The sequence below is a fragment of the Quercus lobata genome, chromosome 1 (assembly GCF_001633185.2).
Source record: "Quercus lobata isolate SW786 chromosome 1, ValleyOak3.0 Primary Assembly, whole genome shotgun sequence".
Lineage (NCBI taxonomy): Eukaryota > Viridiplantae > Streptophyta > Magnoliopsida > Fagales > Fagaceae > Quercus > Quercus lobata.
Window position 1 is genome coordinate 41,580,159 of NC_044904.1, and position 18,672 is coordinate 41,598,830.

An 18,672-nucleotide genomic window follows, 5' to 3' on the forward strand; every position below is an offset into this window, starting at 1 on the left:
CCTTGTGTTGGGTGCAAGCTGGCACCAAGGTCCAGCGCACGTGAAAGCTCTTTAATGAGCTAAGCTACTCCTATTGTATTTAGGAGTTATGTTGAATAATTAATGCATGACAAGAATTCTAGTTGAAGTTGATTAAGAAATCCAAGTGTTCTTTAGGAAAAGAATTAGAGTTTATGTGCTACTAGGAATGGAAGGTAGCTGAAGTTTCTTTTGTATATAAAAGGCATGCATGTTCTAAAAGGAAGAATACACATAAGCTAAAAAAGAGTGCCAGTGAAGAAAAAAAAAGGTGCCGCCCAAAAAAAAAAAAAAAAAAAAAAAAAAGCCAAGAGGGAGCTTCTTAGAGAAAGAAGACAACCAAGAAAGAGAGTTATGAATAGAGAAGAAAATAGAAGGGAGAGAGCAGTGTTGCCACATTTGAGAAAAATAATTAGTTTGTATGAGAGCAAAGAAAACAAAAGACATTTTTTCTTTAGCCATGAGACATATACAAGAATTGAATTATTGTAATTGATTTGATAATAGTAAAATTATTCGGAGTTTGTCCCATGATTTTTACCTTCAAAGAGAAAGGTTTTCCACGTAGATTTTGTGTTCCTGTGTGTGATTGTTGTTTTGAATTGCTAATATTGTTGATAATATTATTTGGAACCCAACACCTTCAACATAATAATCTTCCTGTAACAAACCATGAAGCTCATTGTAACATTTTCATCACATCTTTCAACAATATCAATCTCCAAGTAACAAAGTAACAAATTATGATTAAAATATTCCATGGCTAATTCATTATCGAAATTTTCTATTGCTAATTACTTCTCAAAATGAAGTGATTTCACTAACACTGTTATCAAAATGGTCTATAGCTAAAATTATCTTAAGAACTATATCTAAATAATTTATTAAAATATTATAAGGATCTACTTTATTGTTTGTCACAGGAAGAAAATACTTAATGATATTTACATTACTGTCTTGTTCTTTAGGATAAATGAAATTTTATTCTCATTTTTCTTTACTATTGATATTATTGTCTTGTGCTTTATCAAAACATCATGTGACTAAATGGTTTAAATTGTTGGCGTGAAAGAAAAAAATGCACCACAACAATCCAACTATTTTTATTAGGCAAGTTTCATGCAATTCATTTGAACATCATATATATTTTTTGGAAAATTTTCATTTAAACTTTTTAGTTTCATATGGTTTTATTTAAATCTTGTAGTCCTCCATTTAGTTTTATTAAAATATTTTCCAAGAATTTTGTATCTTAATTGATAGTCTAATACTTCCTGATATTTCTAACGAAAACATTATAGATTCAAATTCTTCAAACTTATTATATAGAAAAAATTAATAAATAAACATTTGAGTTTTTGGCATGTTATTTACTTAAACTTTCAAAATGTTTCATTTGAAATTCAAAATTTAAAATAAATTTCATTTAAACAAGTTGGGCATGTGATGCTTAATGGGAGGGGAAAAATGCCATGACACACTTGAACTTCACGTTTGCCACCGTTGGTTTACCGTTAGATTCACTAACTTGCTCCCATGACCGCACATGGATAAAAAAAAAAACTAATAATAAAAATATGTTTCCCTGAATCGAGAAAATAAAAACTGGGTTATAGTCTTTGGCTGTAGAAAGACCAGAGCTACGAACGGAGATAACAGAAGACCATAAATTTCCAAATCCAAAAGCAAAAACCACTGAATAGTTGAAGTATAAGAGCAATCTATCCAATTTCTTAATTCTACCCTCAAAATTTTAAGTTATACCTAATCAATATTAGTGTCCATGGCTGCAACAATTTTTGAGTTTAGATACAGTGGATGCCCAGAAGAATAAAAATCCGATTGCTACAAACATTTCAGGCTTTAGAAAATCCCAGGAATCATCTTCCGACTTCTTCATAGTAACAAAAACAGACCAAAGAAGACCCGAGTAGTTCATTGTATTAAAAGAAAACGCAGGTGGAGTTGCTCATTGCGCTCGGCCGCTGGTGTTGCACGAAAGGTCCCGTTGGAACCTCTAACAGCGAGATCGGCGGCGATTCCTTTGTGGGAGATCCTCTGGTTTCTCTCTCATAAAGACTGAAACCCATTTTCTCTCTCAATTGGGGGAACTTTTTTTTTTTTTTTTTTTTGAAATATTATATATATTTATCCACGTGAGCACGTTAGTGCATTTAACCGTAGGGAGTTAACAAAATTTACTATATATATAAGGTTTAAATAAACAGTTTTTTTTATTAGATTCTAATTAACTTAACTCATAAAATTTCTGATAATTAAATAAAAAACTTGAGATTCAATTCTTGCGTACATCATAAATTGTGGACTTGTACTACGATTTGTACAATCTTCATTAGATTTACCCAAGATATTACGCTAACATTATCTATATCTCAAACAGGAACAAACCTCCAATCATATAGAATTTAAAAACGAAAAGTCATAGGCCCAGTTTGGTAAAGTTATTAAACAATACATTTTCAATTTTTAAATAACATTACATGCATTTCCATACACTTTTTTACCTACACGTATTTCAAAAAAATACAAACAATATTACTCAAACTCTTCTACTAAACGGACCCATAGTTTCTCAAAATACTAGTCAATAAAAGTTTATTCTAACATGTGCAGCCAGAGTCGACTGAATGCTAGAGCAAGAAAAGCAGTCACCTAAGGCCCCAAGTAAAAAAAAAGACCTCCAAATTTTAATCAATAGAGTTATTTATAATCAATAAATAAAATAATATTTTTTTATCAGATGAAAAACAAATAAAAAAGAGAGAAAAATGCAACGTCTGCAATATTTTTCACAACACTTTTACAACTAATGTTAAGTAGTAGGTTGTTATTGATGGCAAAAAAATAATAATTATAGTGATATTTTCAAATAGAAAACAAAAAGCAACTTAAAACCTAGGATTTGTTGTAAAAAATATTGTGAATATTGCACTTCTAAGAAAAAAAAAATAATAATAAGACTTGAGTTAGCAAACTTTTACTAGTTCTCATCTAAGTCTATCACTAACACCGCTTTTTTACTTACCACTATCAATTTGCCACATCAACAAGTATGAAAAATTTTGTCAAACTTTTTCTGTTTATAAAATTTCTAAAAAAAGAAAAAATTCTATGTAGTTCATATTAATTAATAGTAATTTTACATCTAATACAAGATAATCAATTTTCATCTTAACCACCTAAATACATCAAGCCACCACTGTGTGCAGCAAAACACATCCAGTTAAAATGATAAGTCTACTAAGAGCACTTGTAGCAGTGGAGTTAAATAGCTATATAGCTATTTTAGATGTGCCAAAACACAAAAAACTCCTTTGTAGCAGTGGAGCAATAGCTAAAATTTTTAGCTGAATTGCTACAGTGCACATCTATAGATAGATGTGCACTGTAGCTCACATCTAAAAATAAAAAGTAATTTTTTATTCCCTGGGTACAACTTTTTTTTTTTTTTTCTTCCACCGGTCTCTCATTCACTCTCTCTCATTCAGCTCAAGTCTCTCAACCTCTCATTCTCTCAACTCCGGCAAGTCTCTCAACCTCTCACTCTCTCGACGTCATCGACACTGGCACAACTCACCACCACAGACCGCCCACATCGCCCTCACCGACCCACAAACCCACATCATCCTCACTGACCCACAGACCCACTTCGCCTCACCGACCCAGCCACCGCAGACCCACATTGCCGATCGCCCATCTTCCTCTATTCGCCAATCTCGCTCACCCAGCCGCCACAGAGCCACCTCGCTCTGACCCAAGCCCCAAGCCCCAAGCCGCAAGCTGCTGCTACCGTTCATCTCTCTTTTCTCTTTGCTATGATTGTGTTTTTTTTTTTTTTATTTTTTTTATTTTTTTTTTTTATGTATTTTCATATGGGTTTGGTGGCTATGGTGGTGGTGGTTGATTTTGGCTATGGTAGTGGTGGTGGATGATTTTGACAGTGGGTTTGTGGATGTTTTTGTTTTTGTTTTTTTTTCTATGTTGTGTTGTGGTTGCCAAAGTAGAGTGGTGGTTGTGACTGGTGGTGGTGGTTGTGGTAGGTGCTTTGGATTTTTTTTGGGTAGTGGGGTATATTATTTTATTATAGGAAATATATTATTTTATTGTGATATTGATATTATTTTACTATGTTGAAAACTAAAATAAATCTACTACTGCAGCATATGTGTAGGTAAAATGGATAAAATAACTTTTAATAGAGTTAAAAAACTAAATTTTTAACTCCGCTGCTGTGAATGACCTAGCATCATAATATTCAAGAAATTTGGCTCAAACAAGTTGGGCCGAAGTGGAAAGGACCACAATGTTACTATTGCTCACATGCATCCACCACGTGTTGTGCACTGAATGTACTGAAATTAAAGTACAAACTTAATTAATGGAGAGATCGCCATATCCGTGAACAAAAAGGACTATTTGTCAATGAGTTCCAACTCCAATAACATTTCCTCTACTTCTAAGAATAAGATTAAGGTCAAGGATGTGCTTATAGGTTTAAACCCAAATGGGTATGTACAATTGCTCTTAAAAAATTAAAAAGTAACAGAACTGTCTTGTCTTGCATGCATGGTTGCAAGCGATCTAGAAGATGGTGAAAATCTGAACATTGCCTAGACTGATTTAGCAGATAGCCCCTGCAAGAAGGTATAACTTGCTGCATTGTGAAAATTTTATATGAGCTTCTAATACATATGAGTTAAGTCACGTGATAATAATAATGACAATGGTGACAGTGATATATAGTTGATATAATATAGTTGGGTCTAAATTTATAAATTTAATTTTTTTTGTTTAAATAATGTCCCTATAGGTGAAAAATAGGTTGGTCCCAATCTAATTGTATGTAAATTATCCATTAAACTCAGGAAGTATGGCTTAGTTCTCTTAGTTCCAAAATTAGGTTCTTGAAATAAAGTTTATTCTCAACAATGAAATTGCTGCAAAGTTGGGTTGATTGAATGTTGTGTAAGGTTCTATGGTCAGGTTATAGAGTAAGAACAAAGTTTTGTGAGTTTAGTTGAACGAATGATGATTTAGAGAAAAGAACTTGCTGCACAGTGATTAATTTGAATGAAATATTTATAAGTTATGGTATGAGTGTGGGGGAACTAATGCTTAGGTTTATAGAGGAGAATTTGACAGTTTTTTTTTAAAATTTTTTTGGAGGGAGGGGGAGTGGGGGGGTGGACACAAGGGGGAGTTGCCACCTAGTTTTTGCAATGGTACAATGTCCTCTTGAGGAAAGACCTTTGATCCTACAATCAGAGTATGAGTTCGGAGTTTAGGTGTGCTCTTAGGAAGGTGTTAAGCACCCAAGATCGCCCAATCCTAAGGTTGACCTCCCATCATCGTGTCTTATGTCTTAACCCTATTAAAAACTAATTCAATACTTGTATTCTAAACACACACACACACACACACACACACACACACACACACACACACACACACACACAAATTATGCATCTAACAAACAACACGACATCTTTATCCCTAAACAAGCATACTTATCTATCTTAAAGCAAAAGAGAGCCAAACCACACATAATCCTAACATTCATCTAACATGGCAATAGCCCCAAACATGGTAGCAAGCAACACATATTATGAGCAAGGCATTAACTTCATACACATATGTCAAAGGAGGATTAAACAAACAACATGCATGTTCATGTGAATGCACTTACCCTACTTACCTTGCAGCATACATGCATGTTCATGTGAATGCACTTACCTCATTTACCTTGCAGCATCTCAACACCTATGGCATCATGAATGGGCATGTGAATGCATGCTCATGGCATTCAAAACAAGAAGCAAACATAAAATCCTCATCTAAGCATGTTTAAAGACAAACAAGCATATAAGACAGAGGCACAAATACATATAAACATATGGAAAGGCCTTAAAAAGAGACAAAACATGTGAAACGAACGAGCCAAATAACAAGGAATTTGGATTAGGGTTTTTGGGTAAGTGCCTGCATGCGTGACCAGAGGCTTGTGTATGCAGGATTGAACTTGCGTACACATGCTCATGGCATGCATGCGTGGGACTTGTTCAAAACAATAACCCAGGAACGAACTAAGTAGAAAAGCAGAGCATGAACTAAAACCCTAATTCTAACAAACAAACATGCATTTTAAACATACAGAAGCTTAAACGTAACCTAGAAAAACATATTAAAGCATATTCTAACAAAAAAACAAATAAAACATGAAGATTTAAAGACTGAAAGTAAAAGAAAGGAAAAAGAGAAGTTTAAAAGAATACCTCACACAAAAAGTTTTTCAAGCTTGATTTTGACCGTTGCCCTCAGTCAAGTGTATTCAAAAACCAATAAAAAAGTGAATAGCAACATTAAATTAAAAGGATTAGGGCTAGAAAAGGTCCCAATTAAATAAAAATGACTTGAGGGTGTTTTGTGAAATACTGCATTTTGATTCACTATTTTCTAATGAATTTTAGGTTTTTCCTGTGAGATTTCTATGTGTTTTGAAAATGTACTAGGTAAGACTTTTTATAGTGGAAAAAAATGAGGTTTGGAACGGCTCTCAAATGATTGGGATTCATTTCAAATCTCACCCATTATTGCAGAAAACTTGCCATTTCCATACTTTTGAAACCCTAGCTATGTACACAAGAATATGCCTGCATATGCATGCTTTGGCCCATGTACGCAGGCCGCGGTCAAAAACCACTTTGGTCATTTATTTCCAAAAATACATTTGTGTGCATTTAAAAAGTGATATTTTCCATTTTAACACTTTTCAAGTCAATTTGATATCAGATTGGACTCTAAACTAGCCTTGGGCCTTAGTGTTCGAGCATCATGGGGAACGGGGGCTCGAGTTGTAAGGGTACAAAATGCGGTGTCTATAGATGCCCCTCCTTTGATTTGTGAGCTTCGCTAATGGAATTAAAGAATAAGAGACAAAACATTTTATTTTGACGTACAACTTGGGCCCAACCCATTGCACACGACACACATTACGCATACATGGGGTGGGGTGCAACTCCAAAGAGTTGCATGAGATTCGTATGTCCGAAGTCCCACCTTTGTTGCTCGGGAAATGAGCAACAACAAGTTCACTATCCCAAAACCTGTTTTGCCACTTGCAAGCAAATGGTGAGTGACTCACTATCCTAGAGTCACTTAAAAAGAAAAAAAAGAAAACAAACAAGGGTGCTCTTACGAGCTAACCCAACAAACAACAAAAGGATATAGTCTCTGTGGTGTCCATCTATGACTCTTGCCTTAAACTTCTCCGGACAACTTGTTCCTCTTGTCTTCTTCACTTCTTTCTCTACCTTTTCTGGTGAGGCTCTTGCCTCGGGTTGACCTTGGTCTCTTTCTCTATCATTATCTCTACGCTTTTCTACTGTGCCTGCATGTTCAACTCTCGGAGGATATGTGTACGAGTAGTCTTGATTGTTTAGTCCATTAGGGATGGTGAAAACTTGTTGAGGAGTAGATGTGCATGGGGAGGAATCTTCTGCCTCTCATGACTTACTTGGGGATGAGAAACTCACTGAGGAGTAATATGGATGGACTCACTGGGGAGTAGTGTACATGTGTGATCCATTAGGGAAGAATCTTTTGCTTTCTTCATGTTTTGCTAAGGACTTTGAGGAAGAATCTTCTACTTCCTCACTGGGGATACTTTGGGGAAGAATCTTTTGCCTCCTCTTTGGGTATTGTTTAAATGTGCTTGGGTTCATCAGAAAAAAATCTTGTGCCTCCTCTATGGGGATGATATTCATTAGGGAAGAGTCTTCTACTTCCTTACTAGGGATGATGCTTTGTGTGTTTTGATCCATTGGGGAAGAATCTTCTACTTCCTCCACGGGGATAGTGTACTTGATGTGCTTGAACCATTGAGGAAGAGTCTTTTGCTTCCCTACTGAGGATAGTGTTCTTGATGTGCTTGATCTACTAAGGAAGAATCTCCTGCTTCCTTACTGAGGATAATGTTCTTGATGTACTTGATCCACTGGGGATGGTTTCAGGATGTATATGCTTCATTGGGGGAAGAGTCTTCTACTTCCTTTACCGCTCACTGGGGAGTCCTTTGATAATTTTGAGCCTAAGTGGGGCAATTTGAGATGTCCCTCCTTTTTTTTTTGAAAGAAGAAAAGATTTATTTATTTATTTTTTTTTTACTGTTCATGACTAAACTACACGTAGTTTAGCCATCAGGTGTGTTCCCGCCTTTTCAGTTTTCCCAACGGCTACTATTCGCTACTTTTTCTTCTTCATTCTCTTCATCTCCCTCATCTCTTCATATTCTCCATAACTCTTCTTTTTTTCTATCTACAAAAACCTCCCTCTCTTCTTTCTCTTCCTTACTTCCTGACTCCCTCATTCTCTTAAACCCTCTCATTCTCTATTCATCTTCTCTAATGGCACCCAAGGCCAAGAAGTCCTCCTACGTCATCTCTTTTGATGCATTCCATCTCACCCATTGGAGTGGGGCAACGAGGTTGATGGGGTCTCCACCATTAACATATCGGCCTGAGAATCACATCCCCATGGCTGAATCTATAAGTTTTCAAAAATTTTCTCATTTTACAGTTTCTCTCTAATCTTCTGTTTTAATGTGTTTTTGGCCATGTAAATACTTGGGTTTTGTTATGGGATGGGTTTAGATGAAAACCTGATACATTAGGACGGGTAGGAATATGTTTAGGATTGATTTTGGATGATGTATACTTAAAAATGTTGAAGAACTGAATCTATCTATGTCCTGCATGCGTGGGCTCGAGCCTGTGTACGTAGCTTGAAATCATGCGTATACAACTGTATTCTTGCATATGCATGTCTGTTCTTAAGGCTCTACATACGTGGGAATGGGCGTGCGTATGCGGGGTCCTGTTTGAGTATGCGCGCTTTGACCTACATATGTGAGACGCTTGGCAGAAGCCTTACTTTGCCCATTTTCACTTATTTTTCATTTGTTTCACTTCTATATGCAATCCTAACAAACCTTTTTGTCATCTTTGCACTTGAATATCACCATATCCTTCTTTTTATCTTCATTCTTACATCGAGAACATCATTTTTCATCAATTCTGCTTGAATTGAGAATCTAATCTCTTTTTTTTTTTTGGTTGTTGTTGTTGTTGTTGCAGTCATCATCCCCTTATGCTGGTAGGGGGAGCACTAACATCGTGGTGTAGTGGCATAACCTTTTTGTCCCCAAAACTAGGGCCTACATTTGGGAGCCAAGCTTCGAGCTTGTCATTGGTCTTCTTCCGGAGAAGTTTACGAGTGCTACCTTGGTGTAGTGCCTCATTGAGAGGTGGTGGGATACTACCCACACCTTTGATATCACTGAGCGGGAGATGACGGTGACTCCCTACGACTTCTACCATATAACCGGCCTTAGCTTCGAAGGGGCCATCATTAGTTTGGACTATGTGTCGGGCATCCAGTTGGGTCTCTACATACGTGGGAATGGGCGTGCGTATGCGGAGTCCTGTTTGAGTATGTGCGCTTTGACCTACATATGTGAGACGCTTGGCAGAAGCCTTACTTTGCCCATTTTCACTTATTTTTCATCTGTTTCACTTCTATATGCAATCTTAACAAACCTTTTTGTCATCTTTGCACTTGAATATCACCATATCCTTCTTTTTATCTTCATTCTTACATCGAGAACATCATTTTTCATCAATTTTGCTTGAATTGAGAATCTAATCTCTTTTTTTTTTTTGGTTGTTGTTGTTGTTGTTGCAGTCATCATCCCCTTATGCTGGTAGGGGGAGCACTAACATCGTGGTGGAGTGGCATAACCTTTTTGTCCCCGAAACTAGGGCCTACATTTGGGAGCCAAGCTTCGAGCTTGTCATTGGTCTTCTTCCGGAGAAGTTTGCGAGTGCTACCTTGGTGTAGTGCCTCATTGAGAGGTGGTGGGATACTACCCACACCTTTGATATCACTGAGCGGGAGATGACAGTGACTCCCTACGACTTCTATCGTATAACCGGCCTTAGCTTCGAAGGGGCTATCATTAGTTTGGACTATGTGTCGGGCATCCAGTTGGGTCTCTACATGTTGGGGAGGACATACTCCATTGAGACCATCCGCTACTTTGACTTGGTGTTAGATTACATGCTTCTCCCATAGAGGACTATGGAAGAGTGTGTCCGTATGGCTAGGGCTTTCCTTCTTCACTTGTTGGGGGACTACCTCTTTGCCAATGGTAGGAAAATGGTGTCTTTGAGGTGGTTGACCCTCTTTCAAGACTTTGGAGAGGCATGGAGGGCCAACTAGGGGCAAGCATGTCTTACCTATCTTTACTCCACCCTTGACACTCTCAGCCGGGACACTTTATGGCAGCCTTTAGGGCCTTGGAAGCTCTTTGAGGTTAGTTCTCTTTCCATTTCTTGCATTTTCATTTGTAGCTTGTAGTCTTGCAAACTATATTATTTTGCAAATTTTCATCTTGCAAATTGCTATCTTGGCTTATGCTTTTTTTTTTTTTTTTTTTTTTTTTTTTTTTTTTTTTTTTTTTTTTTTTGTAGCAGTGGGTTGTTAGGTATGGCCTCATAACCCCGGGCACCGATCTAATTCTAAAGGAGTTCCCTCAAGTGAGGGTTTACCTTGTTGGGCTAACTTCGAATGAGGTAAATTCAAGAGTTCTAATTTTCATGTTCCTTCAAGCATGTCCCTTAGGATCTCTCTCTTCTAATCTTGTGTCATTATAGGTTAACTAGACTCCATGGGCTGGCTAGCCCTTCCCTACTTCTCAAGACTTGGAGCTTGCCGCTTTCCTTGCCTTGTAGATTACTCGTCCCTTTGAAGGAGCGGGCTTGAGGGTGTTATACCTAATGGAGAGGGTGCAGTGCTAGTTTATGGGTAGGGATGACCCATAAATTTCGATGGACCCTCCTGAGTTCATGCTTGCCTTACACTCCATGATTGATGCCAAGTACAACTCGTGGGGGAGTGGTGTTTCCTATGCTGAGTGGCTTCTTGAGGGGTTGGACTATGAGGAGTTCAACATCACTTACCTTATGCCTTCCCTTACTGCTTAGGTATATGTTCAATCTCTTCTTCTCTTTTTTCTTGTTTGTCATGACTTCTATTGTGGAAAATTGTAATAGGACGGACTTACTACTGGTGAGCCCATTGACCCTCTACATCTCCCTTAGACAGTCTATGCTTGTGGCCCTAATGGCTTTGCTCGGGAGTGTGTTATGCCCCATAATCCTAACGCCATGGGCTATCATTTTCCTCCCAACACTTGGGCAGTAAGTTCTTTCTCCTTTTATCCTTCTCTTTTTGCCATTCTTCTCTTTCTGTTTCAATTACTAACCATTATTTTTTTTGAATTGCAGCCCACTATCCAAGAGCATGAGGAGTTGGTATTGTTGGCTGGGAATCTCAAGTTGGAGGTGACCAACTATTCGAGGGAGCTATATGGTCCCGGAGGAGTGGCCCACCTAAGCAATGGTGATGATGATGATGGAGGTGATGAGGAGGATTCAGAGGCAACTCCTAGCTACCAAACAAGGAAGAGGCAGCACCATTGATTACTTGTAGTTCAAGACATGTAGGCATACAACACACAACTTTTTATTTTTTTGCTTTTATGGTTTTTTTTTTCTTTTTCTTTTATTTCCCTTAGAAAGCATTTGTATTTAGTTTAAGACAAAGGATTGTACTTGAGAACATCTTTTTACATTTATGCTTTTAATTGGGACTTAGCACTTAATCTACAAGATATATGGTTAATTGTATGTTTCTATACAACTTTGCTTCTTGGATGCTTGAAATCTTGTGCTTGGAATATGTCTTGGATGATCCCTTAGGTTGTAAGAACCCTAGGAACGCCTTGAAGTGAAAACTATGCTCAAAATAGGGAGAATGGGCTTCTGCCAAGCGCTATGTGTACATGGGGATGGGCCTACGTACATAGCTTTGACCTTGCGTACATAGGGTTGACCTTGCATATGTGGGCTGCGAATCAGAAAAATCCTAACCGACTTACTTAAGTATAAAGTAGCTGTTTGAGTTCAAAACCCTCACCAATGTATTTTCAACCAAAAGAACCCTTTTTTGAGGTCTCCCAATGTCAGAAAACTCTCCTCTTGATGTCTCTGTTTGGATTAGGAGGCTTGGTCTTGATTTCAAGGACTCCATCGCCCCTTTATGGTCTTTCTTGTATCTTCTCCTACCATCAAATTAGGGTGGATGAGACTCTTCTTCGTGTTGCTGCTAACTATTGGGTTCCTTCTCAACATGTATTCTGCTTCAACGGAATAGAACTATGCCCCACTATTGAAGAATTTGGTGCTATCATAGGTGAACCAGAGATTAATGATCTCATCTTTCCTACCATGGGTGGGGATCTTCCTTCTTTGCTACGAGTTGTGTTGGGTGTGCTTGCTACCACGGCAAATAGGTGGTGTGTTTTTGGCAAGCTCAACCTTAGGTTAGTTTTTGAGTATTTTTCTAGTTCGGCCCTTCTTGAAGGTGAGAGGTCACGCTTGTACTTTCTTCGCGCCTTTTGCTTGTGTGCTCTTGCAAGGTACTTCTTGGTTCAAAATTTGTATTATGTGGACCTTCGAATGTGCATGGTAGCTTATGAGCTAAAGAGAGGTAACCCAGTGGGCCTGATCTTGGTGAAGGCCCTCAATGGTTTGGATGCCTTTCATAGGAAGGAAGTAAGTTTCATCGTTATTTTTTTTTTATTATTTTTTTTTTACACCCTCCCCTTTCTCCCTCTCTTTTTTCAGATATGGCTACAAGAGAGGTTTCGGTTGCTTCAACCTCCCACCGTACCTCTCAGCACCTACCTCGCTAGGCATCGTAGGAACCACTGGCTTCATCAAAATGACATGAGTTTTAAGGCATACATGGAGCTTATAGGTCACCTCAAGGAGATCGACATTCAGTGGGTCATAGAGTGGTGGCACATCTCAAGCATGGTCCATAATTGTTGCAAGGACTACTGTGTGACTTTAGTTGGACATAGTTTCTACTCATACTACTCCACTTGTTGTATCTCAAGGCAATTTGGAGAGCGTCAGGGAGCTCCTCATGATGAAGGCGCTTTCCACACTACGGTGTTTACCAATAGGATCTTCGGCAGGATTAGTGAGGCTTGGCCACGCTGTAGGGTGACGAAAGGCATTGTTCCTCCTTGATACTATTAGGATTGGTGCCCTTAAATCCTATTATATGATGCTATGTATGACATTATGTATGACTTAATGTTGTAATTAATAAAGTTGTTTTATTATTATCTAAAATAATGGCAACATGAATATTTGGACATTATCATTTAGTTCATGAGATGCATAGTATGTGATTTATATGATTTAGTTACAGAAGATGTAAATCACAAGTTCTTTATAAACTCAGAATTTTAGTTCGTAGTCGGTGATGAAATTGGGTATTTCATCTGTGAAGACTATAACATATTAATTAAGATGATTTGTCTTGATCATGGAAGTGGAGACTTCTAGTTGGTATGTTGATATGTTTTAAGAGTTAAGACATATTGAACTGGACTGCTGTGAGATTTATTATTCTCCTAATTACCGTCAAATGAATAATAAATCTCATGACTTCTATTTACATCAACTCTTAATCCTGAGAGAATAATGGACTTGATCATGAAGTGTAGGTTGTTTTGATATATCAGGAGTGAGATCTAAAGTCACGATCAAAACCTTAGTATGTTGGGCAGCCACATTTAGTGTTGATGGAACATATATTCTCAAGATGGAATTCATATTCTCTTAATAGAGATAAAAAATTCCCTTAAGATAAGTTTAATGGATTTGGTTATTCAAAGTGTTAGGCCTAACCACTTTAGTAAAGAGTTACTAAAGTATATATTTATGAAATTAGATTTCATAAATATATGATGAATAACTTAAAAGATTAAACCGGATACTCAAGGATTAAGATATAGTAATCTTCAAAGTGGCAGTCTACATTCATGACTTTGTATTACTACGAATATTTTATGAAGGGGTTGAATATATAATAAAGTCTTGAGATATAATTTATTAATAAGACCTAGAGTGTAATTATATTTATATAGTGGTATTAAATATAATTAATAGTAACTTTGGACTTGTCAAGAGTTGACAGAGAAGCTCAAGGCCCATTGGAGTTAGTGTCTTATTTGTTCCCTTTTGGTCCCACTCCAAGCCACATACTAAAGCCCAATTGGAATGACCCAAAAGGCTAGCCCAATTAGATAATCAGCTATAAGGTGAGAAATATACAAAATTTTGTAAGAGAATGAAATGGTTTGTATGTGAGTGTAGGACACTCTCTTATTCTCCCTTGAACACATACATATAAATTGATTGAGAGACTACACTTCTTGGAGTGAAGATTAAAAGTGTTCCCAAGTACTTATAATCTTTGGTTTTGAATTTCATCGCACCAAGGTACACCATTTTGTTCTTATATTCTAAAATTTACATAGTACATGTTATCAATTACGAATGAAGTAGACCCATTAATTTTCCGCTGTGTATGTTTTGTATGCGATACAAACATGTATTTTCCAACAGATACATCTATCCCACTGCGGGGTACAAGCAAATGGTTGGAAGATGACATGAAGTGGATTTTGAGGGATGAGAAAGATTACATGATGACCAGTAAGAAAGTAAGGAGGACTGAGTGACCACCTTGATATGCCCCATGTTTCACTTTTCTGTACTCTTATGATTCTCATGTTTTTGTTTTTGAGTTTAATAAAGGATTGAAATGTTCCAAATCCCTTATGAAAACAATCTTATCATCTTTTAATTTGAGCAATAAGAGAATCACATTTTTTTTTTTTTTTTTACTTTGCCATGTAATTTTTGCCCATAACATCCCTTTGGGAATTTTTGTCATGCCCATGGTCTTTTCCCCTAAACTTTACCTAGATTGCCCTTTTGGGTTTTCAATCTAGCGGGGTTACTTTGTCTTAACTTTTGCCTAGGCCACCCTTTTAGGTTTTCAACCTAGCAGGCTTTTTTTCTTTTTTTTTTAGATGTTGTATTTCAGGAGTCTATCTACGTTGATTGGTCAAAGCATCTCTTCCCCATCCAAATCTATGATTCTTGTAGCACCTCCAAACATGATCTTCTTAATGATAAAAGATCTAGACCACCTTGGCTTCATCTTCCCTCTTGGGTCAAAAGTCTCATCTCTAAGCACCTTTAGGACCAAGTCCCCTTCTTTAAGGTTTCTCGGAATCACCTTCTTGTTGAATGCCCTAACAATCCTTTTTTGGTACCCTTGCGCATGATATTGTGCCTTAGCCCTTTTCTCATCTATCAAAGCCAATTTTTCATATCTCGCCTTAGACCAATCTTCTTCTAGGATCTAGGTTTCCTCCAATACCCTCAAAGATTGTATCTCCACCTCAATAGGGAGCACCGCCTCACTACTATAAACTAAAGAGTAAGGCGTCGCCCCAGTTGACGTACGGATAGAAGTTCTATAATCCTACAAGGCAAATAGAAGCTTCTCAGCCCAATCTTTGTATGTCACTCCATCTTGGATAGGATGTTCTTCACATTCTTATTAGCTGCTTCTACGGCCCTATTAGCTTGTGGTCGATATGGTGAAGACTTGTGATGCTCAATGTTGTACAACTCCATGATCCTTTGAATCTTCCCCTCAAAGTCGGAACAATTATCAGAAATGATCTCTTAGGGCACCCCAAACCGAAATTTGATGTTGTTTTCTAAGAATTGAGCCACATGCTTAGCCTTCAATACAGAGTAGGAGGCTGCCTCCACCCACTTGGTGAAATAGTCAATTGCTACCAAAATGTATTCATGCCCATTTAAAGCCTTAGGAGCTATTCTTCCAATCACATCTATGCCCCAAACCGAGAATGGCCATGTAGAAGTCATGCTATAATACTCACTAGGTGGTACATGGTTTAAGTTTGCGTGTGTCTGATAATCATGGCAACTCTTCACATAGTCCACACAATTGGTCTCCATTGTATTCCAGAAGTACCCTATCCTTAGGATTTTCTTGGCTAACATTCTTCCATTCACATGAGGGCCACAAATCCCTTGATTAACTTCTTCCATTACTCTCTCGGCTTCTTCCTTCTTCAAGCAATAAAGGTGTATGCCATCATAGGATCTTCTATAGAGTTTTCCTCCATATAGAATATATTTTGTTGCCATCATCCTAATGGAACAACATTCTCTCTTGTCGGCACCATCCAAATATGTCTCTAGTTCCAAGAACTTCACGATGTCATAGTACCATGGAACTTCCTATTCCTCTATGGTCATTATTGAAACTTCGGTCTTCCTTTTGTGCACTTCCTCATAATTTTGCTCAATCTCCAAGGGTCATATCCACACTCCCTCTGGTATCTCAACCATGGAGGCTAAGGTAGCTAAAGCATCCGTAAATTGATTTTGAGCTCTAGGGATGATTGTGTATTCAATTCTGTCAAAGGTCTTAGTCAAGTCCTCCAAGTATTGTTGATAAGGCTTGTTGACACCTGGCATCGATCGGCTGAGTGGAAAAAACCACCGCTACCATGCCTTCATTCGACCACCCGCCGTGGTGACAGCTCCTGTGCTTGCGGGGCCCGTTGGAGGGCCCCTCTCAAATGTGTAAGTGTGTGAATTTCGCACGGAGCTTTAGGTGCTTTCTCTCTCGGTGGAGGAAGGTAGGTCTATGATGAGAATGCAAATTGTCATATTTTTCTCCCTTAATGTTTAGTATTTTATATTTATTTGGTGCCTAAATGTACTCATTATTCTTATATTTTGATTTAGGATGCAAATCGAGGCGTTAAGAGCAAAATGTAGCTAATTGGGCGATTCTGGACAGCTTTGACATTGCTTCGTAATCTGGGAATAACTCTCTCATCCAAGCTCCGATTGAGATGATTCAAGATTCTATGGAACGCCAAGAAAAAGATCTACAACTTTAATGTTTTGAGTTTTGAGAGATACGGGCTGCATCAAGGTCGAAATTGGGCTTGAAATTGCTGCACCTGCACTGCTGACGTTCTGGAATGTTCCTTTGCCTGCAATTCTAATATGCAGATTTGATGGGGTTTATTTTCAGAAGCTTCCAGATCTGGTGCACAAAATTTACAGCTGAAAAACACCACTTTCCTAGTTATATTAGGACTTTGTTTTATTTTTAATATTTTTCCTTAATTAGTTAGATTTGGATATTATTATTGAGAATATTTTTAGGAGATTTTGTAGGCTTGGGAAAGGAGGAATTAACGTGTAAAAGGGGGAGGGAAAATCAGAATTGGACACACACGCTTCTCTCTCCCTTCTTCTCTGATTTTCTCCTTTGAGTTTTCATCATGGCCTTGCATAGCTAAAACTTTTATACTTGGTTGAAGGAAACTGAAGCCTCGGAATCAATAAAACTGTAAGATCTAATTTGTTTTTATTGTTCAATTTATGCTTTGAATATTGGATGTTCTTTTGTGCCTATTTTCATGATTGTCTCGTTTAATTACTAGGAGGCCTACTAGTTTATTGTTCGTTGCAATCTACTGCTAGGTTAGATATCAAATCCGTAATTGTTTGATCTCTCTAACTTGTGAAGCAACCAAGATTTAATGATTTTCTACGTTAGAAATTATTAGATCTTAGGAAGAATGCTGGACTAAATTATATGCAACCGCTTGTGTTTGTGTTGTTTAGTTTCATCGATCTCTCTAATTCTTAAGGCTTCTACAAGATTAAACCTTTAGCGCTTGTCTTGTGTTGTTTAGTAGTTAGGGTTTATTAGATTGCTTGTTTTCTAATTAACTAACTAAGGAGAGACAGAAAAATTGTTCCGACGGTGAATATTTAAAGTGTGAATTGATATATACTTGCATCGATGATCAGTTGTAAAATTCCGATGGTGGATGTCGACTTAGACCAAGATTTGTTCTTTTGATTAATTTCGATACTTTAATTTGAATTGTTCCTTAGTTGTTGTTGTTATTGTTTTTTTTTTTTTTTTTTTCTTAAGATTGTTTTCATTATACTCCACCCCCCTCCTTGTTCACATAGCATAAAACTAGGCTTGATACTCTCCGTGGGAACGATCCTTAGTTGTACTACTACATATATTTTTAGAAGTATAGGTTTTATTTTTGGTTGCCTACAACAGCACACCAAATTTTGGCGTTGTTGTTGGGGAGTGATTCTAGTTGATTTTTGTGCTTCTTGTGATCCTTATTTCATTCTTGAAATTTTCAAAAAAAAAAAAAAATCGTTAATTTTTGATAGTTACAGTTTTGGTAGAATTCTGATTGCAGTAGAATTAGGCCTTGATAGTATAGTTTTCTGAAGGTAAACGACATTCTGAGCAAGACTAGTTAATCTTTAAGATTACTAGCCCCACCCTTTCGAGGCTAGATTCCATTGTTTTCTAGGGTTTTTAGGCGTTTTTCGTGTTTTAGTGTAGAATTTTGATTTATTTTCATTACTCTAGATTTTTCCTGGTTTGTTTTTCATGGTTTATTAGAGTTTCCTTGATTGTTTATGACTGTAACTTGATCTTATAATAAAGGTGATTTGCAGTACGATCTAGAAATAGAGAGAACTTTGCACAGGTTAAGGAGGGAAGTTAGGAAAAATTCTGAAGAGCACAATCTAGCTCTTGATTCCCTGTTTGCTA